The sequence below is a fragment of the Scomber scombrus genome, chromosome 22 (genome assembly GCF_963691925.1).
Source record: "Scomber scombrus chromosome 22, fScoSco1.1, whole genome shotgun sequence".
Classification (NCBI taxonomy): domain Eukaryota; kingdom Metazoa; phylum Chordata; class Actinopteri; order Scombriformes; family Scombridae; genus Scomber; species Scomber scombrus.
In genome coordinates this window covers 7,541,147-7,567,673 of record NC_084991.1, presented here as the reverse complement: position 1 = coordinate 7,567,673, position 26,527 = coordinate 7,541,147, and the positions used below count along the sequence as shown (strand labels likewise).

At 45.8% G+C, this 26,527-nt stretch overlaps 1 protein-coding gene and 56 non-coding genes across 57 annotated transcripts in view; 1 reads left to right on the top strand and 56 right to left on the bottom strand.

Annotated features, from left to right (window-relative positions):
* Positions 1–26,527, top strand: part of LOC134004461 (mitogen-activated protein kinase 12-like) — a 424,476-nt gene that overhangs the window by 56,244 nt on the left and 341,705 nt on the right. The window lies entirely within an intron of this gene.
* trnaq-cug (transfer RNA glutamine (anticodon CUG)) lies at positions 927–998 on the bottom strand. Its single transcript has one exon. It is a non-coding gene; the product is annotated as a tRNA-Gln (tRNA).
* On the bottom strand, positions 1,137–1,208 carry trnaq-uug (transfer RNA glutamine (anticodon UUG)). The gene has a single exon. It is a non-coding gene; the product is annotated as a tRNA-Gln (tRNA).
* Positions 1,375–1,446, bottom strand: trnaq-cug (transfer RNA glutamine (anticodon CUG)). Its single transcript has one exon. It is a non-coding gene; the product is annotated as a tRNA-Gln (tRNA).
* On the bottom strand, positions 2,735–2,806 carry trnaq-cug (transfer RNA glutamine (anticodon CUG)). The gene has a single exon. It is a non-coding gene; the product is annotated as a tRNA-Gln (tRNA).
* trnaq-uug (transfer RNA glutamine (anticodon UUG)) lies at positions 2,945–3,016 on the bottom strand. The gene has a single exon. It is a non-coding gene; the product is annotated as a tRNA-Gln (tRNA).
* trnaq-cug (transfer RNA glutamine (anticodon CUG)) lies at positions 3,164–3,235 on the bottom strand. The gene has a single exon. It is a non-coding gene; the product is annotated as a tRNA-Gln (tRNA).
* Positions 3,487–3,558, bottom strand: trnaq-cug (transfer RNA glutamine (anticodon CUG)). The gene has a single exon. It is a non-coding gene; the product is annotated as a tRNA-Gln (tRNA).
* trnaq-cug (transfer RNA glutamine (anticodon CUG)) lies at positions 4,512–4,583 on the bottom strand. Its single transcript has one exon. It is a non-coding gene; the product is annotated as a tRNA-Gln (tRNA).
* Positions 4,722–4,793, bottom strand: trnaq-uug (transfer RNA glutamine (anticodon UUG)). The gene has a single exon. It is a non-coding gene; the product is annotated as a tRNA-Gln (tRNA).
* trnaq-cug (transfer RNA glutamine (anticodon CUG)) lies at positions 4,941–5,012 on the bottom strand. Its single transcript has one exon. It is a non-coding gene; the product is annotated as a tRNA-Gln (tRNA).
* Positions 5,264–5,335, bottom strand: trnaq-cug (transfer RNA glutamine (anticodon CUG)). The gene has a single exon. It is a non-coding gene; the product is annotated as a tRNA-Gln (tRNA).
* Positions 6,289–6,360, bottom strand: trnaq-cug (transfer RNA glutamine (anticodon CUG)). The gene has a single exon. It is a non-coding gene; the product is annotated as a tRNA-Gln (tRNA).
* Positions 6,499–6,570, bottom strand: trnaq-uug (transfer RNA glutamine (anticodon UUG)). The gene has a single exon. It is a non-coding gene; the product is annotated as a tRNA-Gln (tRNA).
* Positions 6,718–6,789, bottom strand: trnaq-cug (transfer RNA glutamine (anticodon CUG)). The gene has a single exon. It is a non-coding gene; the product is annotated as a tRNA-Gln (tRNA).
* Positions 7,041–7,112, bottom strand: trnaq-cug (transfer RNA glutamine (anticodon CUG)). The gene has a single exon. It is a non-coding gene; the product is annotated as a tRNA-Gln (tRNA).
* trnaq-cug (transfer RNA glutamine (anticodon CUG)) lies at positions 8,066–8,137 on the bottom strand. The gene has a single exon. It is a non-coding gene; the product is annotated as a tRNA-Gln (tRNA).
* trnaq-uug (transfer RNA glutamine (anticodon UUG)) lies at positions 8,276–8,347 on the bottom strand. The gene has a single exon. It is a non-coding gene; the product is annotated as a tRNA-Gln (tRNA).
* trnaq-cug (transfer RNA glutamine (anticodon CUG)) lies at positions 8,495–8,566 on the bottom strand. Its single transcript has one exon. It is a non-coding gene; the product is annotated as a tRNA-Gln (tRNA).
* trnaq-cug (transfer RNA glutamine (anticodon CUG)) lies at positions 8,818–8,889 on the bottom strand. The gene has a single exon. It is a non-coding gene; the product is annotated as a tRNA-Gln (tRNA).
* On the bottom strand, positions 9,843–9,914 carry trnaq-cug (transfer RNA glutamine (anticodon CUG)). The gene has a single exon. It is a non-coding gene; the product is annotated as a tRNA-Gln (tRNA).
* trnaq-uug (transfer RNA glutamine (anticodon UUG)) lies at positions 10,053–10,124 on the bottom strand. The gene has a single exon. It is a non-coding gene; the product is annotated as a tRNA-Gln (tRNA).
* Positions 10,272–10,343, bottom strand: trnaq-cug (transfer RNA glutamine (anticodon CUG)). The gene has a single exon. It is a non-coding gene; the product is annotated as a tRNA-Gln (tRNA).
* trnaq-cug (transfer RNA glutamine (anticodon CUG)) lies at positions 11,297–11,368 on the bottom strand. The gene has a single exon. It is a non-coding gene; the product is annotated as a tRNA-Gln (tRNA).
* Positions 11,507–11,578, bottom strand: trnaq-uug (transfer RNA glutamine (anticodon UUG)). The gene has a single exon. It is a non-coding gene; the product is annotated as a tRNA-Gln (tRNA).
* Positions 11,726–11,797, bottom strand: trnaq-cug (transfer RNA glutamine (anticodon CUG)). Its single transcript has one exon. It is a non-coding gene; the product is annotated as a tRNA-Gln (tRNA).
* trnaq-cug (transfer RNA glutamine (anticodon CUG)) lies at positions 12,049–12,120 on the bottom strand. The gene has a single exon. It is a non-coding gene; the product is annotated as a tRNA-Gln (tRNA).
* Positions 13,074–13,145, bottom strand: trnaq-cug (transfer RNA glutamine (anticodon CUG)). The gene has a single exon. It is a non-coding gene; the product is annotated as a tRNA-Gln (tRNA).
* Positions 13,284–13,355, bottom strand: trnaq-uug (transfer RNA glutamine (anticodon UUG)). Its single transcript has one exon. It is a non-coding gene; the product is annotated as a tRNA-Gln (tRNA).
* Positions 13,522–13,593, bottom strand: trnaq-cug (transfer RNA glutamine (anticodon CUG)). The gene has a single exon. It is a non-coding gene; the product is annotated as a tRNA-Gln (tRNA).
* Positions 14,882–14,953, bottom strand: trnaq-cug (transfer RNA glutamine (anticodon CUG)). Its single transcript has one exon. It is a non-coding gene; the product is annotated as a tRNA-Gln (tRNA).
* trnaq-uug (transfer RNA glutamine (anticodon UUG)) lies at positions 15,092–15,163 on the bottom strand. Its single transcript has one exon. It is a non-coding gene; the product is annotated as a tRNA-Gln (tRNA).
* On the bottom strand, positions 15,311–15,382 carry trnaq-cug (transfer RNA glutamine (anticodon CUG)). Its single transcript has one exon. It is a non-coding gene; the product is annotated as a tRNA-Gln (tRNA).
* Positions 15,634–15,705, bottom strand: trnaq-cug (transfer RNA glutamine (anticodon CUG)). Its single transcript has one exon. It is a non-coding gene; the product is annotated as a tRNA-Gln (tRNA).
* trnaq-cug (transfer RNA glutamine (anticodon CUG)) lies at positions 16,659–16,730 on the bottom strand. The gene has a single exon. It is a non-coding gene; the product is annotated as a tRNA-Gln (tRNA).
* trnaq-uug (transfer RNA glutamine (anticodon UUG)) lies at positions 16,869–16,940 on the bottom strand. Its single transcript has one exon. It is a non-coding gene; the product is annotated as a tRNA-Gln (tRNA).
* Positions 17,088–17,159, bottom strand: trnaq-cug (transfer RNA glutamine (anticodon CUG)). The gene has a single exon. It is a non-coding gene; the product is annotated as a tRNA-Gln (tRNA).
* Positions 17,411–17,482, bottom strand: trnaq-cug (transfer RNA glutamine (anticodon CUG)). The gene has a single exon. It is a non-coding gene; the product is annotated as a tRNA-Gln (tRNA).
* Positions 18,436–18,507, bottom strand: trnaq-cug (transfer RNA glutamine (anticodon CUG)). Its single transcript has one exon. It is a non-coding gene; the product is annotated as a tRNA-Gln (tRNA).
* On the bottom strand, positions 18,646–18,717 carry trnaq-uug (transfer RNA glutamine (anticodon UUG)). Its single transcript has one exon. It is a non-coding gene; the product is annotated as a tRNA-Gln (tRNA).
* trnaq-cug (transfer RNA glutamine (anticodon CUG)) lies at positions 18,865–18,936 on the bottom strand. The gene has a single exon. It is a non-coding gene; the product is annotated as a tRNA-Gln (tRNA).
* Positions 19,188–19,259, bottom strand: trnaq-cug (transfer RNA glutamine (anticodon CUG)). Its single transcript has one exon. It is a non-coding gene; the product is annotated as a tRNA-Gln (tRNA).
* Positions 20,213–20,284, bottom strand: trnaq-cug (transfer RNA glutamine (anticodon CUG)). Its single transcript has one exon. It is a non-coding gene; the product is annotated as a tRNA-Gln (tRNA).
* Positions 20,423–20,494, bottom strand: trnaq-uug (transfer RNA glutamine (anticodon UUG)). Its single transcript has one exon. It is a non-coding gene; the product is annotated as a tRNA-Gln (tRNA).
* On the bottom strand, positions 20,661–20,732 carry trnaq-cug (transfer RNA glutamine (anticodon CUG)). Its single transcript has one exon. It is a non-coding gene; the product is annotated as a tRNA-Gln (tRNA).
* On the bottom strand, positions 22,021–22,092 carry trnaq-cug (transfer RNA glutamine (anticodon CUG)). The gene has a single exon. It is a non-coding gene; the product is annotated as a tRNA-Gln (tRNA).
* Positions 22,231–22,302, bottom strand: trnaq-uug (transfer RNA glutamine (anticodon UUG)). Its single transcript has one exon. It is a non-coding gene; the product is annotated as a tRNA-Gln (tRNA).
* Positions 22,450–22,521, bottom strand: trnaq-cug (transfer RNA glutamine (anticodon CUG)). Its single transcript has one exon. It is a non-coding gene; the product is annotated as a tRNA-Gln (tRNA).
* Positions 22,773–22,844, bottom strand: trnaq-cug (transfer RNA glutamine (anticodon CUG)). The gene has a single exon. It is a non-coding gene; the product is annotated as a tRNA-Gln (tRNA).
* Positions 23,798–23,869, bottom strand: trnaq-cug (transfer RNA glutamine (anticodon CUG)). The gene has a single exon. It is a non-coding gene; the product is annotated as a tRNA-Gln (tRNA).
* trnaq-uug (transfer RNA glutamine (anticodon UUG)) lies at positions 24,008–24,079 on the bottom strand. Its single transcript has one exon. It is a non-coding gene; the product is annotated as a tRNA-Gln (tRNA).
* Positions 24,227–24,298, bottom strand: trnaq-cug (transfer RNA glutamine (anticodon CUG)). The gene has a single exon. It is a non-coding gene; the product is annotated as a tRNA-Gln (tRNA).
* Positions 24,550–24,621, bottom strand: trnaq-cug (transfer RNA glutamine (anticodon CUG)). The gene has a single exon. It is a non-coding gene; the product is annotated as a tRNA-Gln (tRNA).
* Positions 25,575–25,646, bottom strand: trnaq-cug (transfer RNA glutamine (anticodon CUG)). Its single transcript has one exon. It is a non-coding gene; the product is annotated as a tRNA-Gln (tRNA).
* Positions 25,785–25,856, bottom strand: trnaq-uug (transfer RNA glutamine (anticodon UUG)). Its single transcript has one exon. It is a non-coding gene; the product is annotated as a tRNA-Gln (tRNA).
* Positions 26,004–26,075, bottom strand: trnaq-cug (transfer RNA glutamine (anticodon CUG)). The gene has a single exon. It is a non-coding gene; the product is annotated as a tRNA-Gln (tRNA).
* trnaq-cug (transfer RNA glutamine (anticodon CUG)) lies at positions 26,327–26,398 on the bottom strand. Its single transcript has one exon. It is a non-coding gene; the product is annotated as a tRNA-Gln (tRNA).

Below are 26,527 nucleotides of genomic sequence, written 5' to 3'. Positions count from 1 at the left end.
AGAACCGACTCGAGTACAGTGTCAATTTGCGTATTAGCCTATGGCCATGGTATTTCGCTATCATTTATAATACAAATATCCCACATTAAGAACAGTAACCACAAAGGATTCAGTCATTACCAAGTCATTTCAAATTTTACGGACAAGGTCTGAGTGTCAATAAAAACGCATAAACCTGACATATCTAGCTAATGCGCCGTTTGCAGACGAGGTGATGTGGGAGATGTTCTTTCACTCAATGTTTTGAAAGAGCGCGTCCATACTGATTTACAGTTCATCAAACACATAGTAGCACAGGTACTGTTCGCCAAGGCATTGCTTTGTGCTCACAGGATGAGAGTGTAGGCACGAAGCGTTGTGGCTTGTCTCTCAAGCGCTCATCGCCCAGCGAAGGTCAACATCTCTCTTCCCCAATATTGTGCTACTGGTAGCTTGAAGGCCTGCTGTGAAAAATGCAGGCTGTCAGAAGTGGGATTCGAACCCACGCCTCCAGGGGAGACTGCGACCTGAACGCAGCGCCTTAGACCGCTCGGCCATCCTGACGGTGCCTTAAGGTGCCGACCTACGATTCGCGATCCACATAGCAATTAGCGATGATGGGTGGGGAATCTCTCTTGTTCGCTGTTCAGTCCACAGAATGTAAACACAGCTACAACAAAGGCGAAGCGGATGGTTATAGAGAGTGACAAAGTATGGAAAACTGACTATTTTGGGTAGTGAATGACACTAACACAACAACAAGCAGGAAATCAAGCAGATGGAGTTCTTCTACATTGCGATTCAGGCTTATTACAAACGTGCACCAGTTTGAGGATGATGCTCTATGCCCCTCATGTTTCCTGTGCACCTTCATAGGAACTGACACTGGAACAAGACACAAGATAGCCACAATCTACAATGCACAATCTTTGCCTGCTCTTACTACCAGGTTCCACCGAGATTTGAACTCGGATCGCTGGATTCAGAGTCCAGAGTGCTAACCATTACACCATGGAACCACTTCTCTGTTGCAGCTGACAGGTGTCAAACTATTTCATACATGGTAGCGCCACGTATGTTACTAAGAGGACATCGCAGACACTACCAGTAATACAGCGACTAAACTGCTACCCATCACGCAGCCGATACACTGGAGGAGGTTCCACCGAGATTTGAACTCGGATCACTGGATTCAAAGTCCAGAGTGCTAACCATTACACCATGGAACCACGCTAGTAGCTGTCTTAAATGTGTCCTCACAGCTCTTTCTGGAGAACCGGACAATATCAAGAGTGAGTTACAATATCAAGAGTGAGTTACAATATCAGGTCAAAGTAGGGTTTTTTTTAAGGTCAGTGGTGGACAATCCTGGAATTGGGCATCCTCTTAAAAAACAGGTCCCACCGAGATTTGAACTCGGATCGCTGGATTCAGAGTCCAGAGTGCTAACCATTACACCATGGAACCACATAGCCTGGGCGATAATGTCTCTTGACAGGATAGTGGAGAACACTGTCAGTGTCCACATTAGCCTATAAGCATTACACCACGGAAACGCAACTCCTAGCTAGCTTTAAAGTAGGCTGAAAGGTTTTCTTTCAAGACAATTGGACAATATCAAGAGTGAGGGATGAGTCTAAGATTTCCAGCTAATGGCAATATCAGGTGAAGGTAGGTTATCAGGTCGCTGTCTTAAAACTGTGCATTCTATTAAAACCAGGTTCCACCGATATTTGAACTCGGATCGCTGGATTCAGAGTCCAGAGTGCTAACCATTACACCATGGAACCAGGGACTCGGTCCAATCATGTCTCTCGAGAACCGACTCGAGTACAGTGTCAATTTGCGTATTAGCCTATGGCCATGGTATTTCGCTATCATTTATAATACAAATATCCCACATTAAGAACAGTAACCACAAAGGATTCAGTCATTACCAAGTCATTTCAAATTTTACGGACAAGGTCTGAGTGTCAATAAAAACGCATAAACCTGACATATCTAGCTAATGCGCCGTTTGCAGACGAGGTGATGTGGGAGATGTTCTTTCACTCAATGTTTTGAAAGAGCGCGTCCATACTCATTTACAGTTCATCAAACACATAGTAGCACAGGTACTGTTCGCCAAGGCATTGCTTTGTGCTCACAGGATGAGAGTGTAGGCACGAAGCGTTGTGGCTTGTCTCTCAAGCGCTCATCGCCCAGCGAAGGTCAACATCTCTCTTCCCCAATATTGTGCTACTGGTAGCTTGAAGGCCTGCTGTGAAAAATGCAGGCTGTCAGAAGTGGGATTCGAACCCACGCCTCCAGGGGAGACTGCGACCTGAACGCAGCGCCTTAGACCGCTCGGCCATCCTGACGGTGCCTTAAGGTGCCGACCTACGATTCGTGATCCACATAGCAATTAGCGATGATGGGTGGGGAATCTCTCTTGTTCGCTGTTCAGTCAACAGAATGTAAACACAGCTACAACAAAGGCGAAGCCTCGTCATTAGCGGATGGTTATAGAGAGTGACAAAGTATGGAAAACTGACTATTTTGGGTAGTGAATGACACTAACACAACAACAAGCAGGAAATCAAGCAGATGGAGTTCTTCTACATTGCGATTCAGGCTTATTACAAACGTGCACCAGTTTGAGGATGATGCTCTATGCCCCTCATGTTTCCTGTGCACCTTCATAGGAACTGACACTGGAACAAGACACAAGATAGCCACAATCTACAATGCACAATCTTTGCCTGCTCTTACTACCAGGTTCCACCGAGATTTGAACTCGGATCGCTGGATTCAGAGTCCAGAGTGCTAACCATTACACCATGGAACCACTTCTCTGTTGCAGCTGACAGGTGTCAAACTATTTCATACATGGTAGCGCCACGTATGTTACTAAGAGGACATCGCAGACACTACCAGTAATACAGCGACTAAACTGCTACCCATCACGCAGCCGATACACTGGAGGAGGTTCCACCGAGATTTGAACTCGGATCACTGGATTCAAAGTCCAGAGTGCTAACCATTACACCATGGAACCACGCTAGTAGCTGTCTTAAATGTGTCCTCACAGCTCTTTCTGGAGAACCGGACAATATCAAGAGTGAGTTACAATATCAGGTCAAAGTAGGGTTTTTTTTAAGGTCAGTGGTGGACAATCCTGGAATTGGGCATCCTCTTAAAAAACAGGTCCCACCGAGATTTGAACTCGGATCGCTGGATTCAGAGTCCAGAGTGCTAACCATTACACCATGGAACCACATAGCCTGAGCGATAATGTCTCTTGACAGGATAGTGGAGAACACTGTCAGTGTCCACATTAGCCTATAAGCATTACACCACGGAAACGCAACTCCTAGCTAGCTTTAAAGTAGGCTGAAAGGTTTTCTTTCAAGACAATTGGACAATATCAAGAGTGAGGGATGAGTCTAAGATTTCCAGCTAATGGCAATATCAGGTGAAGGTAGGTTATCAGGTCGCTGTCTTAAAACTGTGCATTCTATTAAAACCAGGTTCCACCGAGATTTGAACTCGGATCGCTGGATTCAGAGTCCAGAGTGCTAACCATTACACCATGGAACCAGGGACTCGGTCCAATCATGTCTCTCGAGAACCGACTCGAGTACAGTGTCAATTTGCGTATTAGCCTATGGCCATGGTATTTCGCTATCATTTATAATACAAATATCCCACATTAAGAACAGTAACCACAAAGGATTCAGTCATTACCAAGTCATTTCAAATTTTACGGACAAGGTCTGAGTGTCAATAAAAACGCATAAACCTGACATATCTAGCTAATGCGCCGTTTGCAGACGAGGTGATGTGGGAGATGTTCTTTCACTCAATGTTTTGAAAGAGCGCGTCCATACTCATTTACAGTTCATCAAACACATAGTAGCACAGGTACTGTTCGCCAAGGCATTGCTTTGTGCTCACAGGATGAGAGTGTAGGCACGAAGCGTTGTGGCTTGTCTCTCAAGCGCTCATCGCCCAGCGAAGGTCAACATCTCTCTTCCCCAATATTGTGCTACTGGTAGCTTGAAGGCCTGCTGTGAAAAATGCAGGCTGTCAGAAGTGGGATTCGAACCCACGCCTCCAGGGGAGACTGCGACCTGAACGCAGCGCCTTAGACCGCTCGGCCATCCTGACGGTGCCTTAAGGTGCCGACCTACGATTCGTGATCCACATAGCAATTAGCGATGATGGGTGGGGAATCTCTCTTGTTCGCTGTTCAGTCAACAGAATGTAAACACAGCTACAACAAAGGCGAAGCGGATGGTTATAGAGAGTGACAAAGTATGGAAAACTGACTATTTTGGGTAGTGAATGACACTAACACAACAACAAGCAGGAAATCAAGCAGATGGAGTTCTTCTACATTGCGATTCAGGCTTATTACAAACGTGCACCAGTTTGAGGATGATGCTCTATGCCCCTCATGTTTCCTGTGCACCTTCATAGGAACTGACACTGGAACAAGACACAAGATAGCCACAATCTACAATGCACAATCTTTGCCTGCTCTTACTACCAGGTTCCACCGAGATTTGAACTCGGATCGCTGGATTCAGAGTCCAGAGTGCTAACCATTACACCATGGAACCACTTCTCTGTTGCAGCTGACAGGTGTCAAACTATTTCATACATGGTAGCGCCACGTATGTTACTAAGAGGACATCGCAGACACTACCAGTAATACAGCGACTAAACTGCTACCCATCACGCAGCCGATACACTGGAGGAGGTTCCACCGAGATTTGAACTCGGATCACTGGATTCAAAGTCCAGAGTGCTAACCATTACACCATGGAACCACGCTAGTAGCTGTCTTAAATGTGTCCTCACAGCTCTTTCTGGAGAACCGGACAATATCAAGAGTGAGTTACAATATCAGGTCAAAGTAGGGTTTTTTTTAAGGTCAGTGGTGGACAATCCTGGAATTGGGCATCCTCTTAAAAAACAGGTCCCACCGAGATTTGAACTCGGATCGCTGGATTCAGAGTCCAGAGTGCTAACCATTACACCATGGAACCACATAGCCTGAGCGATAATGTCTCTTGACAGGATAGTGGAGAACACTGTCAGTGTCCACATTAGCCTATAAGCATTACACCACGGAAACGCAACTCCTAGCTAGCTTTAAAGTAGGCTGAAAGGTTTTCTTTCAAGACAATTGGACAATATCAAGAGTGAGGGATGAGTCTAAGATTTCCAGCTAATGGCAATATCAGGTGAAGGTAGGTTATCAGGTCGCTGTCTTAAAACTGTGCATTCTATTAAAACCAGGTTCCACCGAGATTTGAACTCGGATCGCTGGATTCAGAGTCCAGAGTGCTAACCATTACACCATGGAACCAGGGACTCGGTCCAATCATGTCTCTCGAGAACCGACTCGAGTACAGTGTCAATTTGCGTATTAGCCTATGGCCATGGTATTTCGCTATCATTTATAATACAAATATCCCACATTAAGAACAGTAACCACAAAGGATTCAGTCATTACCAAGTCATTTCAAATTTTACGGACAAGGTCTGAGTGTCAATAAAAACGCATAAACCTGACATATCTAGCTAATGCGCCGTTTGCAGACGAGGTGATGTGGGAGATGTTCTTTCACTCAATGTTTTGAAAGAGCGCGTCCATACTCATTTACAGTTCATCAAACACATAGTAGCACAGGTACTGTTCGCCAAGGCATTGCTTTGTGCTCACAGGATGAGAGTGTAGGCACGAAGCGTTGTGGCTTGTCTCTCAAGCGCTCATCGCCCAGCGAAGGTCAACATCTCTCTTCCCCAATATTGTGCTACTGGTAGCTTGAAGGCCTGCTGTGAAAAATGCAGGCTGTCAGAAGTGGGATTCGAACCCACGCCTCCAGGGGAGACTGCGACCTGAACGCAGCGCCTTAGACCGCTCGGCCATCCTGACGGTGCCTTAAGGTGCCGACCTACGATTCGTGATCCACATAGCAATTAGCGATGATGGGTGGGGAATCTCTCTTGTTCGCTGTTCAGTCAACAGAATGTAAACACAGCTACAACAAAGGCGAAGCGGATGGTTATAGAGAGTGACAAAGTATGGAAAACTGACTATTTTGGGTAGTGAATGACACTAACACAACAACAAGCAGGAAATCAAGCAGATGGAGTTCTTCTACATTGCGATTCAGGCTTATTACAAACGTGCACCAGTTTGAGGATGATGCTCTATGCCCCTCATGTTTCCTGTGCACCTTCATAGGAACTGACACTGGAACAAGACACAAGATAGCCACAATCTACAATGCACAATCTTTGCCTGCTCTTACTACCAGGTTCCACCGAGATTTGAACTCGGATCGCTGGATTCAGAGTCCAGAGTGCTAACCATTACACCATGGAACCACTTCTCTGTTGCAGCTGACAGGTGTCAAACTATTTCATACATGGTAGCGCCACGTATGTTACTAAGAGGACATCGCAGACACTACCAGTAATACAGCGACTAAACTGCTACCCATCACGCAGCCGATACACTGGAGGAGGTTCCACCGAGATTTGAACTTGGATCACTGGATTCAAAGTCCAGAGTGCTAACCATTACACCATGGAACCACGCTAGTAGCTGTCTTAAATGTGTCCTCACAGCTCTTTCTGGAGAACCGGACAATATCAAGAGTGAGTTACAATATCAGGTCAAAGTAGGGTTTTTTTTAAGGTCAGTGGTGGACAATCCTGGAATTGGGCATCCTCTTAAAACACAGGTCCCACCGAGATTTGAACTCGGATCGCTGGATTCAGAGTCCAGAGTGCTAACCATTACACCATGGAACCACATAGCCTGGGTGATAATGTCTCTTGACAGGATAGTGGAGAACACTGTCAGTGTCCACATTAGCCTATAAGCATTACACCACGGAAACGCAACTCCTAGCTAGCTTTAAAGTAGGCTGAAAGGTTTTCTTTCAAGACAATTGGACAATATCAAGAGTGAGGGATGAGTCTAAGATTTCCAGCTAATGGCAATATCAGGTGAAGGTAGGTTATCAGGTCGCTGTCTTAAAACTGTGCATCCTATTAAAACCAGGTTCCACCGAGATTTGAACTCGGATCGCTGGATTCAGAGTCCAGAGTGCTAACCATTACACCATGGAACCAGGGACTCGGTCCAATCATGTCTCTCGAGAACCGACTCGAGTACAGTGTCAATTTGCGTATTAGCCTATGGCCATGGTATTTCGCTATCATTTATAATACAAATATCCCACATTAAGAACAGTAACCACAAAGGATTCAGTCATTACCAAGTCATTTCAAATTTTACGGACAAGGTCTGAGTGTCAATAAAAACGCATAAACCTGACATATCTAGCTAATGCGCCGTTTGCAGACGAGGTGATGTGGGAGATGTTCTTTCACTCAATGTTTTGAAAGAGCGCGTCCATACTGATTTACAGTTCATCAAACACATAGTAGCACAGGTACTGTTCGCCAAGGCATTGCTTTGTGCTCACAGGATGAGAGTGTAGGCACGAAGCGTTGTGGCTTGTCTCTCAAGCGCTCATCGCCCAGCGAAGGTCAACATCTCTCTTCCCCAATATTGTGCTACTGGTAGCTTGAAGGCCTGCTGTGAAAAATGCAGGCTGTCAGAAGTGGGATTCGAACCCACGCCTCCAGGGGAGACTGCGACCTGAACGCAGCGCCTTAGACCGCTCGGCCATCCTGACGGTGCCTTAAGGTGCCGACCTACGATTCGTGATCCACATAGCAATTAGCGATGATGGGTGGGGAATCTCTCTTGTTCGCTGTTCAGTCAACAGAATGTAAACACAGCTACAACAAAGGCGAAGCGGATGGTTATAGAGAGTGACAAAGTATGGAAAACTGACTATTTTGGGTAGTGAATGACACTAACACAACAACAAGCAGGAAATCAAGCAGATGGAGTTCTTCTACATTGCGATTCAGGCTTATTACAAACGTGCACCAGTTTGAGGATGATGCTCTATGCCCCTCATGTTTCCTGTGCACCTTCATAGGAACTGACACTGGAACAAGACACAAGATAGCCACAATCTACAATGCACAATCTTTGCCTGCTCTTACTACCAGGTTCCACCGAGATTTGAACTCGGATCGCTGGATTCAGAGTCCAGAGTGCTAACCATTACACCATGGAACCACTTCTCTGTTGCAGCTGACAGGTGTCAAACTATTTCATACATGGTAGCGCCACGTATGTTACTAAGAGGACATCGCAGACACTACCAGTAATACAGCGACTAAACTGCTACCCATCACGCAGCCGATACACTGGAGGAGGTTCCACCGAGATTTGAACTCGGATCACTGGATTCAAAGTCCAGAGTGCTAACCATTACACCATGGAACCACGCTAGTAGCTGTCTTAAATGTGTCCTCACAGCTCTTTCTGGAGAACCGGACAATATCAAGAGTGAGTTACAATATCAGGTCAAAGTAGGGTTTTTTTTAAGGTCAGTGGTGGACAATCCTGGAATTGGGCATCCTCTTAAAAAACAGGTCCCACCGAGATTTGAACTCGGATCGCTGGATTCAGAGTCCAGAGTGCTAACCATTACACCATGGAACCACATAGCCTGAGCGATAATGTCTCTTGACAGGATAGTGGAGAACACTGTCAGTGTCCACATTAGCCTATAAGCATTACACCACGGAAACGCAACTCCTAGCTAGCTTTAAAGTAGGCTGAAAGGTTTTCTTTCAAGACAATTGGACAATATCAAGAGTGAGGGATGAGTCTAAGATTTCCAGCTAATGGCAATATCAGGTGAAGGTAGGTTATCAGGTCGCTGTCTTAAAACTGTGCATTCTATTAAAACCAGGTTCCACCGAGATTTGAACTCGGATCGCTGGATTCAGAGTCCAGAGTGCTAACCATTACACCATGGAACCAGGGACTCGGTCCAATCATGTCTCTCGAGAACCGACTCGAGTACAGTGTCAATTTGCGTATTAGCCTATGGCCATGGTATTTCGCTATCATTTATAATACAAATATCCCACATTAAGAACAGTAACCACAAAGGATTCAGTCATTACCAAGTCATTTCAAATTTTACGGACAAGGTCTGAGTGTCAATAAAAACGCATAAACCTGACATATCTAGCTAATGCGCCGTTTGCAGACGAGGTGATGTGGGAGATGTTCTTTCACTCAATGTTTTGAAAGAGCGCGTCCATACTCATTTACAGTTCATCAAACACATAGTAGCACAGGTACTGTTCGCCAAGGCATTGCTTTGTGCTCACAGGATGAGAGTGTAGGCACGAAGCGTTGTGGCTTGTCTCTCAAGCGCTCATCGCCCAGCGAAGGTCAACATCTCTCTTCCCCAATATTGTGCTACTGGTAGCTTGAAGGCCTGCTGTGAAAAATGCAGGCTGTCAGAAGTGGGATTCGAACCCACGCCTCCAGGGGAGACTGCGACCTGAACGCAGCGCCTTAGACCGCTCGGCCATCCTGACGGTGCCTTAAGGTGCCGACCTACGATTCGTGATCCACATAGCAATTAGCGATGATGGGTGGGGAATCTCTCTTGTTCGCTGTTCAGTCAACAGAATGTAAACACAGCTACAACAAAGGCGAAGCGGATGGTTATAGAGAGTGACAAAGTATGGAAAACTGACTATTTTGGGTAGTGAATGACACTAACACAACAACAAGCAGGAAATCAAGCAGATGGAGTTCTTCTACATTGCGATTCAGGCTTATTACAAACGTGCACCAGTTTGAGGATGATGCTCTATGCCCCTCATGTTTCCTGTGCACCTTCATAGGAACTGACACTGGAACAAGACACAAGATAGCCACAATCTACAATGCACAATCTTTGCCTGCTCTTACTACCAGGTTCCACCGAGATTTGAACTCGGATCGCTGGATTCAGAGTCCAGAGTGCTAACCATTACACCATGGAACCACTTCTCTGTTGCAGCTGACAGGTGTCAAACTATTTCATACATGGTAGCGCCACGTATGTTACTAAGAGGACATCGCAGACACTACCAGTAATACAGCGACTAAACTGCTACCCATCACGCAGCCGATACACTGGAGGAGGTTCCACCGAGATTTGAACTCGGATCACTGGATTCAAAGTCCAGAGTGCTAACCATTACACCATGGAACCACGCTAGTCGCTGTCTTAAATGTGTCCTCACAGCTCTTTCTGGAGAACCGGACAATATCAAGAGTGAGTTACAATATCAGGTCAAAGTAGGGTTTTTTTTAAGGTCAGTGGTGGACAATCCTGGAATTGGGCATCCTCTTAAAACACAGGTCCCACCGAGATTTGAACTCGGATCGCTGGATTCAGAGTCCAGAGTGCTAACCATTACACCATGGAACCAGGGACTCGGTCCAATCATGTCTCTCGAGAACCGACTCGAGTACAGTGTCAATTTGCGTATTAGCCTATGGCCATGGTATTTCGCTATCATTTATAATACAAATATCCCACATTAAGAACAGTAACCACAAAGGATTCAGTCATTACCAAGTCATTTCAAATTTTACGGACAAGGTCTGAGTGTCAATAAAAACGCATAAACCTGACATATCTAGCTAATGTGCCGTTTGCAGACGAGGTGATGTGGGAGATGTTCTTTCACTCAATGTTTTGAAAGAGCGCGTCCATACTCATTTACAGTTCATCAAACACATAGTAGCACAGGTACTGTTCGCCAAGGCATTGCTTTGTGCTCACAGGATGAGAGTGTAGGCACGAAGCGTTGTGGCTTGTCTCTCAAGCGCTCATCGCCCAGCGAAGGTCAACATCTCTCTTCCCCAATATTGTGCTACTGGTAGCTTGAAGGCCTGCTGTGAAAAATGCAGGCTGTCAGAAGTGGGATTCGAACCCACGCCTCCAGGGGAGACTGCGACCTGAACGCAGCGCCTTAGACCGCTCGGCCATCCTGATGGTGCCTTAAGGTGCCGACCTACGATTCGCGATCCACATAGCAATTAGCGATGATGGGTGGGGAATCTCTCTTGTTCGCTGTTCAGTCCACAGAATGTAAACACAGCTACAACAAAGGCGAAGCGGATGGTTATAGAGAGTGACAAAGTATGGAAAACTGACTATTTTGGGTAGTGAATGACACTAACACAACAACAAGCAGGAAATCAAGCAGATGGAGTTCTTCTACATTGCGATTCAGGCTTATTACAAACGTGCACCAGTTTGAGGATGATGCTCTATGCCCCTCATGTTTCCTGTGCACCTTCATAGGAACTGACACTGGAACAAGACACAAGATAGCCACAATCTACAATGCACAATCTTTGCCTGCTCTTACTACCAGGTTCCACCGAGATTTGAACTCGGATCGCTGGATTCAGAGTCCAGAGTGCTAACCATTACACCATGGAACCACTTCTCTGTTGCAGCTGACAGGTGTCAAACTATTTCATACATGGTAGCGCCACGTATGTTACTAAGAGGACATCGCAGACACTACCAGTAATACAGCGACTAAACTGCTACCCATCACGCAGCCGATACACTGGAGGAGGTTCCACCGAGATTTGAACTCGGATCACTGGATTCAAAGTCCAGAGTGCTAACCATTACACCATGGAACCACGCTAGTAGCTGTCTTAAATGTGTCCTCACAGCTCTTTCTGGAGAACCGGACAATATCAAGAGTGAGTTACAATATCAGGTCAAAGTAGGGTTTTTTTTAAGGTCAGTGGTGGACAATCCTGGAATTGGGCATCCTCTTAAAAAACAGGTCCCACCGAGATTTGAACTCGGATCGCTGGATTCAGAGTCCAGAGTGCTAACCATTACACCATGGAACCACATAGCCTGGGCGATAATGTCTCTTGACAGGATAGTGGAGAACACTGTCAGTGTCCACATTAGCCTATAAGCATTACACCACGGAAACGCAACTCCTAGCTAGCTTTAAAGTAGGCTGAAAGGTTTTCTTTCAAGACAATTGGACAATATCAAGAGTGAGGGATGAGTCTAAGATTTCCAGCTAATGGCAATATCAGGTGAAGGTAGGTTATCAGGTCGCTGTCTTAAAACTGTGCATCCTATTAAAACCAGGTTCCACCGAGATTTGAACTCGGATCCCTGGATTCAGAGTCCAGAGTGCTAACCATTACACCATGGAACCAGGGACTCGGTTCAATCATGTCTCTCGAGAACCGACTCGAGTACAGTGTCAATTTGCGTATTAGCCTATGGCCATGGTATTTCGCTATCATTTATAATACAAATATCCCACATTAAGAACAGTAACCACAAAGGATTCAGTCATTACCAAGTCATTTCAAATTTTACGGACAAGGTCTGAGTGTCAATAAAAACGCATAAACCTGACATATCTAGCTAATGCGCCGTTTGCAGACGAGGTGATGTGGGAGATGTTCTTTCACTCAATGTTTTGAAAGAGCGCGTCCATACTGATTTACAGTTCATCAAACACATAGTAGCACAGGTACTGTTCGCCAAGGCATTGCTTTGTGCTCACAGGATGAGAGTGTAGGCACGAAGCGTTGTGGCTTGTCTCTCAAGCGCTCATCGCCCAGCGAAGGTCAACATCTCTCTTCCCCAATATTGTGCTACTGGTAGCTTGAAGGCCTGCTGTGAAAAATGCAGGCTGTCAGAAGTGGGATTCGAACCCACGCCTCCAGGGGAGACTGCGACCTGAACGCAGCGCCTTAGACCGCTCGGCCATCCTGACGGTGCCTTAAGGTGCCGACCTACGATTCGCGATCCACATAGCAATTAGCGATGATGGGTGGGGAATCTCTCTTGTTCGCTGTTCAGTCCACAGAATGTAAACACAGCTACAACAAAGGCGAAGCGGATGGTTATAGAGAGTGACAAAGTATGGAAAACTGACTATTTTGGGTAGTGAATGACACTAACACAACAACAAGCAGGAAATCAAGCAGATGGAGTTCTTCTACATTGCGATTCAGGCTTATTACAAACGTGCACCAGTTTGAGGATGATGCTCTATGCCCCTCATGTTTCCTGTGCACCTTCATAGGAACTGACACTGGAACAAGACACAAGATAGCCACAATCTACAATGCACAATCTTTGCCTGCTCTTACTACCAGGTTCCACCGAGATTTGAACTCGGATCGCTGGATTCAGAGTCCAGAGTGCTAACCATTACACCATGGAACCACTTCTCTGTTGCAGCTGACAGGTGTCAAACTATTTCATACATGGTAGCGCCACGTATGTTACTAAGAGGACATCGCAGACACTACCAGTAATACAGCGACTAAACTGCTACCCATCACGCAGCCGATACACTGGAGGAGGTTCCACCGAGATTTGAACTCGGATCACTGGATTCAAAGTCCAGAGTGCTAACCATTACACCATGGAACCACGCTAGTAGCTGTCTTAAATGTGTCCTCACAGCTCTTTCTGGAGAACCGGACAATATCAAGAGTGAGTTACAATATCAAGAGTGAGTTACAATATCAGGTCAAAGTAGGGTTTTTTTTAAGGTCAGTGGTGGACAATCCTGGAATTGGGCATCCTCTTAAAAAACAGGTCCCACCGAGATTTGAACTCGGATCGCTGGATTCAGAGTCCAGAGTGCTAACCATTACACCATGGAACCACATAGCCTGGGCGATAATGTCTCTTGACAGGATAGTGGAGAACACTGTCAGTGTCCACATTAGCCTATAAGCATTACACCACGGAAACGCAACTCCTAGCTAGCTTTAAAGTAGGCTGAAAGGTTTTCTTTCAAGACAATTGGACAATATCAAGAGTGAGGGATGAGTCTAAGATTTCCAGCTAATGGCAATATCAGGTGAAGGTAGGTTATCAGGTCGCTGTCTTAAAACTGTGCATTCTATTAAAACCAGGTTCCACCGATATTTGAACTCGGATCGCTGGATTCAGAGTCCAGAGTGCTAACCATTACACCATGGAACCAGGGACTCGGTCCAATCATGTCTCTCGAGAACCGACTCGAGTACAGTGTCAATTTGCGTATTAGCCTATGGCCATGGTATTTCGCTATCATTTATAATACAAATATCCCACATTAAGAACAGTAACCACAAAGGATTCAGTCATTACCAAGTCATTTCAAATTTTACGGACAAGGTCTGAGTGTCAATAAAAACGCATAAACCTGACATATCTAGCTAATGCGCCGTTTGCAGACGAGGTGATGTGGGAGATGTTCTTTCACTCAATGTTTTGAAAGAGCGCGTCCATACTCATTTACAGTTCATCAAACACATAGTAGCACAGGTACTGTTCGCCAAGGCATTGCTTTGTGCTCACAGGATGAGAGTGTAGGCACGAAGCGTTGTGGCTTGTCTCTCAAGCGCTCATCGCCCAGCGAAGGTCAACATCTCTCTTCCCCAATATTGTGCAACTGGTAGCTTGAAGGCCTGCTGTGAAAAATGCAGGCTGTCAGAAGTGGGATTCGAACCCACGCCTCCAGGGGAGACTGCGACCTGAACGCAGCGCCTTAGACCGCTCGGCCATCCTGACGGTGCCTTAAGGTGCCGACCTACGATTCGTGATCCACATAGCAATTAGCGATGATGGGTGGGGAATCTCTCTTGTTCGCTGTTCAGTCAACAGAATGTAAACACAGCTACAACAAAGGCGAAGCCTCGTCATTAGCGGATGGTTATAGAGAGTGACAAAGTATGGAAAACTGACTATTTTGGGTAGTGAATGACACTAACACAACAACAAGCAGGAAATCAAGCAGATGGAGTTCTTCTACATTGCGATTCAGGCTTATTACAAACGTGCACCAGTTTGAGGATGATGCTCTATGCCCCTCATGTTTCCTGTGCACCTTCATAGGAACTGACACTGGAACAAGACACAAGATAGCCACAATCTACAATGCACAATCTTTGCCTGCTCTTACTACCAGGTTCCACCGAGATTTGAACTCGGATCGCTGGATTCAGAGTCCAGAGTGCTAACCATTACACCATGGAACCACTTCTCTGTTGCAGCTGACAGGTGTCAAACTATTTCATACATGGTAGCGCCACGTATGTTACTAAGAGGACATCGCAGACACTACCAGTAATACAGCGACTAAACTGCTACCCATCACGCAGCCGATACACTGGAGGAGGTTCCACCGAGATTTGAACTCGGATCACTGGATTCAAAGTCCAGAGTGCTAACCATTACACCATGGAACCACGCTAGTAGCTGTCTTAAATGTGTCCTCACAGCTCTTTCTGGAGAACCGGACAATATCAAGAGTGAGTTACAATATCAGGTCAAAGTAGGGTTTTTTTTAAGGTCAGTGGTGGACAATCCTGGAATTGGGCATCCTCTTAAAAAACAGGTCCCACCGAGATTTGAACTCGGATCGCTGGATTCAGAGTCCAGAGTGCTAACCATTACACCATGGAACCACATAGCCTGAGCGATAATGTCTCTTGACAGGATAGTGGAGAACACTGTCAGTGTCCACATTAGCCTATAAGCATTACACCACGGAAACGCAACTCCTAGCTAGCTTTAAAGTAGGCTGAAAGGTTTTCTTTCAAGACAATTGGACAATATCAAGAGTGAGGGATGAGTCTAAGATTTCCAGCTAATGGCAATATCAGGTGAAGGTAGGTTATCAGGTCGCTGTCTTAAAACTGTGCATTCTATTAAAACCAGGTTCCACCGAGATTTGAACTCGGATCGCTGGATTCAGAGTCCAGAGTGCTAACCATTACACCATGGAACCAGGGACTCGGTCCAATCATGTCTCTCGAGAACCGACTCGAGTACAGTGTCAATTTGCGTATTAGCCTATGGCCATGGTATTTCGCTATCATTTATAATACAAATATCCCACATTAAGAACAGTAACCACAAAGGATTCAGTCATTACCAAGTCATTTCAAATTTTACGGACAAGGTCTGAGTGTCAATAAAAACGCATAAACCTGACATATCTAGCTAATGCGCCGTTTGCAGACGAGGTGATGTGGGAGATGTTCTTTCACTCAATGTTTTGAAAGAGCGCGTCCATACTCATTTACAGTTCATCAAACACATAGTAGCACAGGTACTGTTCGCCAAGGCATTGCTTTGTGCTCACAGGATGAGAGTGTAGGCACGAAGCGTTGTGGCTTGTCTCTCAAGCGCTCATCGCCCAGCGAAGGTCAACATCTCTCTTCCCCAATATTGTGCTACTGGTAGCTTGAAGGCCTGCTGTGAAAAATGCAGGCTGTCAGAAGTGGGATTCGAACCCACGCCTCCAGGGGAGACTGCGACCTGAACGCAGCGCCTTAGACCGCTCGGCCATCCTGACGGTGCCTTAAGGTGCCGACCTACGATTCGTGATCCACATAGCAATTAGCGATGATGGGTGGGGAATCTCTCTTGTTCGCTGTTCAGTCAACAGAATGTAAACACAGCTACAACAAAGGCGAAGCGGATGGTTATAGAGAGTGACAAAGTATGGAAAACTGACTATTTTGGGTAGTGAATGACACTAACACAACAACAAGCAGGAAATCAAGCAGATGGAGTTCTTCTACATTGCGATTCAGGCTTATTACAAACGTGCACCAGTTTGAGGATGATGCTCTATGCCCCTCATGTTTCCTGTGCACCTTCATAGGAACTGACACTGGAACAAGACACAAGATAGCCACAATCTACAATGCACAATCTTTGCCTGCTCTTACTACCAGGTTCCACCGAGATTTGAACTCGGATCGCTGGATTCAGAGTCCAGAGTGCTAACCATTACACCATGGAACCACTTCTCTGTTGCAGCTGACAGGTGTCAAACTATTTCATACATGGTAGCGCCACGTATGTTACTAAGAGGACATCGCAGACACTACCAGTAATACAGCGACTAAACTGCTACCCATCACGCAGCCGATACACTGGAGGAGGTTCCACCGAGATTTGAACTCGGATCACTGGATTCAAAGTCCAGAGTGCTAACCATTACACCATGGAACCACGCTAGTAGCTGTCTTAAATGTGTCCTCACAGCTCTTTCTGGAGAACCGGACAATATCAAGAGTGAGTTACAATATCAGGTCAAAGTAGGGTTTTTTTTAAGGTCAGTGGTGGACAATCCTGGAATTGGGCATCCTCTTAAAAAACAGGTCCCACCGAGATTTGAACTCGGATCGCTGGATTCAGAGTCCAGAGTGCTAACCATTACACCATGGAACCACATAGCCTGAGCGATAATGTCTCTTGACAGGATAGTGGAGAACACTGTCAGTGTCCACATTAGCCTATAAGCATTACACCACGGAAACGCAACTCCTAGCTAGCTTTAAAGTAGGCTGAAAGGTTTTCTTTCAAGACAATTGGACAATATCAAGAGTGAGGGATGAGTCTAAGATTTCCAGCTAATGGCAATATCAGGTGAAGGTAGGTTATCAGGTCGCTGTCTTAAAACTGTGCATTCTATTAAAACCAGGTTCCACCGAGATTTGAACTCGGATCGCTGGATTCAGAGTCCAGAGTGCTAACCATTACACCATGGAACCAGGGACTCGGTCCAATCATGTCTCTCGAGAACCGACTCGAGTACAGTGTCAATTTGCGTATTAGCCTATGGCCATGGTATTTCGCTATCATTTATAATACAAATATCCCACATTAAGAACAGTAACCACAAAGGATTCAGTCATTACCAAGTCATTTCAAATTTTACGGACAAGGTCTGAGTGTCAATAAAAACGCATAAACCTGACATATCTAGCTAATGCGCCGTTTGCAGACGAGGTGATGTGGGAGATGTTCTTTCACTCAATGTTTTGAAAGAGCGCGTCCATACTCATTTACAGTTCATCAAACACATAGTAGCACAGGTACTGTTCGCCAAGGCATTGCTTTGTGCTCACAGGATGAGAGTGTAGGCACGAAGCGTTGTGGCTTGTCTCTCAAGCGCTCATCGCCCAGCGAAGGTCAACATCTCTCTTCCCCAATATTGTGCTACTGGTAGCTTGAAGGCCTGCTGTGAAAAATGCAGGCTGTCAGAAGTGGGATTCGAACCCACGCCTCCAGGGGAGACTGCGACCTGAACGCAGCGCCTTAGACCGCTCGGCCATCCTGACGGTGCCTTAAGGTGCCGACCTACGATTCGTGATCCACATAGCAATTAGCGATGATGGGTGGGGAATCTCTCTTGTTCGCTGTTCAGTCAACAGAATGTAAACACAGCTACAACAAAGGCGAAGCGGATGGTTATAGAGAGTGACAAAGTATGGAAAACTGACTATTTTGGGTAGTGAATGACACTAACACAACAACAAGCAGGAAATCAAGCAGATGGAGTTCTTCTACATTGCGATTCAGGCTTATTACAAACGTGCACCAGTTTGAGGATGATGCTCTATGCCCCTCATGTTTCCTGTGCACCTTCATAGGAACTGACACTGGAACAAGACACAAGATAGCCACAATCTACAATGCACAATCTTTGCCTGCTCTTACTACCAGGTTCCACCGAGATTTGAACTCGGATCGCTGGATTCAGAGTCCAGAGTGCTAACCATTACACCATGGAACCACTTCTCTGTTGCAGCTGACAGGTGTCAAACTATTTCATACATGGTAGCGCCACGTATGTTACTAAGAGGACATCGCAGACACTACCAGTAATACAGCGACTAAACTGCTACCCATCACGCAGCCGATACACTGGAGGAGGTTCCACCGAGATTTGAACTTGGATCACTGGATTCAAAGTCCAGAGTGCTAACCATTACACCATGGAACCACGCTAGTAGCTGTCTTAAATGTGTCCTCACAGCTCTTTCTGGAGAACCGGACAATATCAAGAGTGAGTTACAATATCAGGTCAAAGTAGGGTTTTTTTTAAGGTCAGTGGTGGACAATCCTGGAATTGGGCATCCTCTTAAAACACAGGTCCCACCGAGATTTGAACTCGGATCGCTGGATTCAGAGTCCAGAGTGCTAACCATTACACCATGGAACCACATAGCCTGGGTGATAATGTCTCTTGACAGGATAGTGGAGAACACTGTCAGTGTCCACATTAGCCTATAAGCATTACACCACGGAAACGCAACTCCTAGCTAGCTTTAAAGTAGGCTGAAAGGTTTTCTTTCAAGACAATTGGACAATATCAAGAGTGAGGGATGAGTCTAAGATTTCCAGCTAATGGCAATATCAGGTGAAGGTAGGTTATCAGGTCGCTGTCTTAAAACTGTGCATCCTATTAAAACCAGGTTCCACCGAGATTTGAACTCGGATCGCTGGATTCAGAGTCCAGAGTGCTAACCATTACACCATGGAACCAGGGACTCGGTCCAATCATGTCTCTCGAGAACCGACTCGAGTACAGTGTCAATTTGCGTATTAGCCTATGGCCATGGTATTTCGCTATCATTTATAATACAAATATCCCACATTAAGAACAGTAACCACAAAGGATTCAGTCATTACCAAGTCATTTCAAATTTTACGGACAAGGTCTGAGTGTCAATAAAAACGCATAAACCTGACATATCTAGCTAATGCGCCGTTTGCAGACGAGGTGATGTGGGAGATGTTCTTTCACTCAATGTTTTGAAAGAGCGCGTCCATACTGATTTACAGTTCATCAAACACATAGTAGCACAGGTACTGTTCGCCAAGGCATTGCTTTGTGCTCACAGGATGAGAGTGTAGGCACGAAGCGTTGTGGCTTGTCTCTCAAGCGCTCATCGCCCAGCGAAGGTCAACATCTCTCTTCCCCAATATTGTGCTACTGGTAGCTTGAAGGCCTGCTGTGAAAAATGCAGGCTGTCAGAAGTGGGATTCGAACCCACGCCTCCAGGGGAGACTGCGACCTGAACGCAGCGCCTTAGACCGCTCGGCCATCCTGACGGTGCCTTAAGGTGCCGACCTACGATTCGTGATCCACATAGCAATTAGCGATGATGGGTGGGGAATCTCTCTTGTTCGCTGTTCAGTCAACAGAATGTAAACACAGCTACAACAAAGGCGAAGCGGATGGTTATAGAGAGTGACAAAGTATGGAAAACTGACTATTTTGGGTAGTGAATGACACTAACACAACAACAAGCAGGAAATCAAGCAGATGGAGTTCTTCTACATTGCGATTCAGGCTTATTACAAACGTGCACCAGTTTGAGGATGATGCTCTATGCCCCTCATGTTTCCTGTGCACCTTCATAGGAACTGACACTGGAACAAGACACAAGATAGCCACAATCTACAATGCACAATCTTTGCCTGCTCTTACTACCAGGTTCCACCGAGATTTGAACTCGGATCGCTGGATTCAGAGTCCAGAGTGCTAACCATTACACCATGGAACCACTTCTCTGTTGCAGCTGACAGGTGTCAAACTATTTCATACATGGTAGCGCCACGTATGTTACTAAGAGGACATCGCAGACACTACCAGTAATACAGCGACTAAACTGCTACCCATCACGCAGCCGATACACTGGAGGAGGTTCCACCGAGATTTGAACTCGGATCACTGGATTCAAAGTCCAGAGTGCTAACCATTACACCATGGAACCACGCTAGTAGCTGTCTTAAATGTGTCCTCACAGCTCTTTCTGGAGAACCGGACAATATCAAGAGTGAGTTACAATATCAAGAGTGAGTTACAATATCAGGTCAAAGTAGGGTTTTTTTTAAGGTCAGTGGTGGACAATCCTGGAATTGGGCATCCTCTTAAAAAACAGGTCCCACCGAGATTTGAACTCGGATCGCTGGATTCAGAGTCCAGAGTGCTAACCATTACACCATGGAACCACATAGCCTGGGCGATAATGTCTCTTGACAGGATAGTGGAGAACACTGTCAGTGTCCACATTAGCCTATAAGCATTACACCACGGAAACGCAACTCCTAGCTAGCTTTAAAGTAGGCTGAAAGGTTTTCTTTCAAGACAATTGGACAATATCAAGAGTGAGGGATGAGTCTAAGATTTCCAGCTAATGGCAATATCAGGTGAAGGTAGGTTATCAGGTCGCTGTCTTAAAACTGTGCATTCTATTAAAACCAGGTTCCACCGATATTTGAACTCGGATCGCTGGATTCAGAGTCCAGAGTGCTAACCATTACACCATGGAACCAGGGACTCGGTCCAATCATGTCTCTCGAGAACCGACTCGAGTACAGTGTCAATTTGCGTATTAGCCTATGGCCATGGTATTTCGCTATCATTTATAATACAAATATCCCACATTAAGAACAGTAACCACAAAGGATTCAGTCATTACCAAGTCATTTCAAATTTTACGGACAAGGTCTGAGTGTCAATAAAAACGCATAAACCTGACATATCTAGCTAATGCGCCGTTTGCAGACGAGGTGATGTGGGAGATGTTCTTTCACTCAATGTTTTGAAAGAGCGCGTCCATACTCATTTACAGTTCATCAAACACATAGTAGCACAGGTACTGTTCGCCAAGGCATTGCTTTGTGCTCACAGGATGAGAGTGTAGGCACGAAGCGTTGTGGCTTGTCTCTCAAGCGCTCATCGCCCAGCGAAGGTCAACATCTCTCTTCCCCAATATTGTGCTACTGGTAGCTTGAAGGCCTGCTGTGAAAAATGCAGGCTGTCAGAAGTGGGATTCGAACCCACGCCTCCAGGGGAGACTGCGACCTGAACGCAGCGCCTTAGACCGCTCGGCCATCCTGACGGTGCCTTAAGGTGCCGACCTACGATTCGTGATCCACATAGCAATTAGCGATGATGGGTGGGGAATCTCTCTTGTTCGCTGTTCAGTCAACAGAATGTAAACACAGCTACAACAAAGGCGAAGCCTCGTCATTAGCGGATGGTTATAGAGAGTGACAAAGTATGGAAAACTGACTATTTTGGGTAGTGAATGACACTAACACAACAACAAGCAGGAAATCAAGCAGATGGAGTTCTTCTACATTGCGATTCAGGCTTATTACAAACGTGCACCAGTTTGAGGATGATGCTCTATGCCCCTCATGTTTCCTGTGCACCTTCATAGGAACTGACACTGGAACAAGACACAAGATAGCCACAATCTACAATGCACAATCTTTGCCTGCTCTTACTACCAGGTTCCACCGAGATTTGAACTCGGATCGCTGGATTCAGAGTCCAGAGTGCTAACCATTACACCATGGAACCACTTCTCTGTTGCAGCTGACAGGTGTCAAACTATTTCATACATGGTAGCGCCACGTATGTTACTAAGAGGACATCGCAGACACTACCAGTAATACAGCGACTAAACTGCTACCCATCACGCAGCCGATACACTGGAGGAGGTTCCACCGAGATTTGAACTCGGATCACTGGATTCAAAGTCCAGAGTGCTAACCATTACACCATGGAACCACGCTAGTAGCTGTCTTAAATGTGTCCTCACAGCTCTTTCTGGAGAACCGGACAATATCAAGAGTGAGTTACAATATCAGGTCAAAGTAGGGTTTTTTTTAAGGTCAGTGGTGGACAATCCTGGAATTGGGCATCCTCTTAAAAAACAGGTCCCACCGAGATTTGAACTCGGATCGCTGGATTCAGAGTCCAGAGTGCTAACCATTACACCATGGAACCACATAGCCTGAGCGATAATGTCTCTTGACAGGATAGTGGAGAACACTGTCAGTGTCCACATTAGCCTATAAGCATTACACCACGGAAACGCAACTCCTAGCTAGCTTTAAAGTAGGCTGAAAGGTTTTCTTTCAAGACAATTGGACAATATCAAGAGTGAGGGATGAGTCTAAGATTTCCAGCTAATGGCAATATCAGGTGAAGGTAGGTTATCAGGTCGCTGTCTTAAAACTGTGCATTCTATTAAAACCAGGTTCCACCGAGATTTGAACTCGGATCGCTGGATTCAGAGTCCAGAGTGCTAACCATTACACCATGGAACCAGGGACTCGGTCCAATCATGTCTCTCGAGAACCGACTCGAGTACAGTGTCAATTTGCGTATTAGCCTATGGCCATGGTATTTCGCTATCATTTATAATACAAATATCCCACATTAAGAACAGTAACCACAAAGGATTCAGTCATTACCAAGTCATTTCAAATTTTACGGACAAGGTCTGAGTGTCAATAAAAACGCATAAACCTGACATATCTAGCTAATGCGCCGTTTGCAGACGAGGTGATGTGGGAGATGTTCTTTCACTCAATGTTTTGAAAGAGCGCGTCCATACTCATTTACAGTTCATCAAACACATAGTAGCACAGGTACTGTTCGCCAAGGCATTGCTTTGTGCTCACAGGATGAGAGTGTAGGCACGAAGCGTTGTGGCTTGTCTCTCAAGCGCTCATCGCCCAGCGAAGGTCAACATCTCTCTTCCCCAATATTGTGCTACTGGTAGCTTGAAGGCCTGCTGTGAAAAATGCAGGCTGTCAGAAGTGGGATTCGAACCCACGCCTCCAGGGGAGACTGCGACCTGAACGCAGCGCCTTAGACCGCTCGGCCATCCTGACGGTGCCTTAAGGTGCCGACCTACGATTCGTGATCCACATAGCAATTAGCGATGATGGGTGGGGAATCTCTCTTGTTCGCTGTTCAGTCAACAGAATGTAAACACAGCTACAACAAAGGCGAAGCGGATGGTTATAGAGAGTGACAAAGTATGGAAAACTGACTATTTTGGGTAGTGAATGACACTAACACAACAACAAGCAGGAAATCAAGCAGATGGAGTTCTTCTACATTGCGATTCAGGCTTATTACAAACGTGCACCAGTTTGAGGATGATGCTCTATGCCCCTCATGTTTCCTGTGCACCTTCATAGGAACTGACACTGGAACAAGACACAAGATAGCCACAATCTACAATGCACAATCTTTGCCTGCTCTTACTACCAGGTTCCACCGAGATTTGAACTCGGATCGCTGGATTCAGAGTCCAGAGTGCTAACCATTACACCATGGAACCACTTCTCTGTTGCAGCTGACAGGTGTCAAACTATTTCATACATGGTAGCGCCACGTATGTTACTAAGAGGACATCGCAGACACTACCAGTAATACAGCGACTAAACTGCTACCCATCACGCAGCCGATACACTGGAGGAGGTTCCACCGAGATTTGAACTCGGATCACTGGATTCAAAGTCCAGAGTGCTAACCATTACACCATGGAACCACGCTAGTAGCTGTCTTAAATGTGTCCTCACAGCTCTTTCTGGAGAACCGGACAATATCAAGAGTGAGTTACAATATCAGGTCAAAGTAGGGTTTTTTTTAAGGTCAGTGGTGGACAATCCTGGAATTGGGCATCCTCTTAAAAAACAGGTCCCACCGAGATTTGAACTCGGATCGCTGGATTCAGAGTCCAGAGTGCTAACCATTACACCATGGAACCACATAGCCTGAGCGATAATGTCTCTTGACAGGATAGTGGAGAACACTGTCAGTGTCCACATTAGCCTATAAGCATTACACCACGGAAACGCAACTCCTAGCTAGCTTTAAAGTAGGCTGAAAGGTTTTCTTTCAAGACAATTGGACAATATCAAGAGTGAGGGATGAGTCTAAGATTTCCAGCTAATGGCAATATCAGGTGAAGGTAGGTTATCAGGTCGCTGTCTTAAAACTGTGCATTCTATTAAAACCAGGTTCCACCGAGATTTGAACTCGGATCGCTGGATTCAGAGTCCAGAGTGCTAACCATTACACCATGGAACCAGGGACTCGGTCCAATCATGTCTCTCGAGAACCGACTCGAGTACAGTGTCAATTTGCGTATTAGCCTATGGCCATGGTATTTCGCTATCATTTATAATACAAATATCCCACATTAAGAACAGTAACCACAAAGGATTCAGTCATTACCAAGTCATTTCAAATTTTACGGACAAGGTCTGAGTGTCAATAAAAACGCATAAACCTGACATATCTAGCTAATGCGCCGTTTGCAGACGAGGTGATGTGGGAGATGTTCTTTCACTCAATGTTTTGAAAGAGCGCGTCCATACTCATTTACAGTTCATCAAACACATAGTAGCACAGGTACTGTTCGCCAAGGCATTGCTTTGTGCTCACAGGATGAGAGTGTAGGCACGAAGCGTTGTGGCTTGTCTCTCAAGCGCTCATCGCCCAGCGAAGGTCAACATCTCTCTTCCCCAATATTGTGCTACTGGTAGCTTGAAGGCCTGCTGTGAAAAATGCAGGCTGTCAGAAGTGGGATTCGAACCCACGCCTCCAGGGGAGACTGCGACCTGAACGCAGCGCCTTAGACCGCTCGGCCATCCTGACGGTGCCTTAAGGTGCCGACCTACGATTCGTGATCCACATAGCAATTAGCGATGATGGGTGGGGAATCTCTCTTGTTCGCTGTTCAGTCAACAGAATGTAAACACAGCTACAACAAAGGCGAAGCGGATGGTTATAGAGAGTGACAAAGTATGGAAAACTGACTATTTTGGGTAGTGAATGACACTAACACAACAACAAGCAGGAAATCAAGCAGATGGAGTTCTTCTACATTGCGATTCAGGCTTATTACAAACGTGCACCAGTTTGAGGATGATGCTCTATGCCCCTCATGTTTCCTGTGCACCTTCATAGGAACTGACACTGGAACAAGACACAAGATAGCCACAATCTACAATGCACAATCTTTGCCTGCTCTTACTACCAGGTTCCACCGAGATTTGAACTCGGATCGCTGGATTCAGAGTCCAGAGTGCTAACCATTACACCATGGAACCACTTCTCTGTTGCAGCTGACAGGTGTCAAACTATTTCATACATGGTAGCGCCACGTATGTTACTAAGAGGACATCGCAGACACTACCAGTAATACAGCGACTAAACTGCTACCCATCACGCAGCCGATACACTGGAGGAGGTTCCACCGAGATTTGAACTTGGATCACTGGATTCAAAGTCCAGAGTGCTAACCATTACACCATGGAACCACGCTAGTAGCTGTCTTAAATGTGTCCTCACAGCTCTTTCTGGAGAACCGGACAATATCAAGAGTGAGTTACAATATCAGGTCAAAGTAGGGTTTTTTTTAAGGTCAGTGGTGGACAATCCTGGAATTGGGCATCCTCTTAAAACACAGGTCCCACCGAGATTTGAACTCGGATCGCTGGATTCAGAGTCCAGAGTGCTAACCATTACACCATGGAACCACATAGCCTGGGTGATAATGTCTCTTGACAGGATAGTGGAGAACACTGTCAGTGTCCACATTAGCCTATAAGCATTACACCACGGAAACGCAACTCCTAGCTAGCTTTAAAGTAGGCTGAAAGGTTTTCTTTCAAGACAATTGGACAATATCAAGAGTGAGGGATGAGTCTAAGATTTCCAGCTAATGGCAATATCAGGTGAAGGTAGGTTATCAGGTCGCTGTCTTAAAACTGTGCATCCTATTAAAACCAGGTTCCACCGAGATTTGAACTCGGATCGCTGGATTCAGAGTCCAGAGTGCTAACCATTACACCATGGAACCAGGGACTCGGTCCAATCATGTCTCTCGAGAACCGACTCGAGTACAGTGTCAATTTGCGTATTAGCCTATGGCCATGGTATTTCGCTATCATTTATAATACAAATATCCCACATTAAGAACAGTAACCAC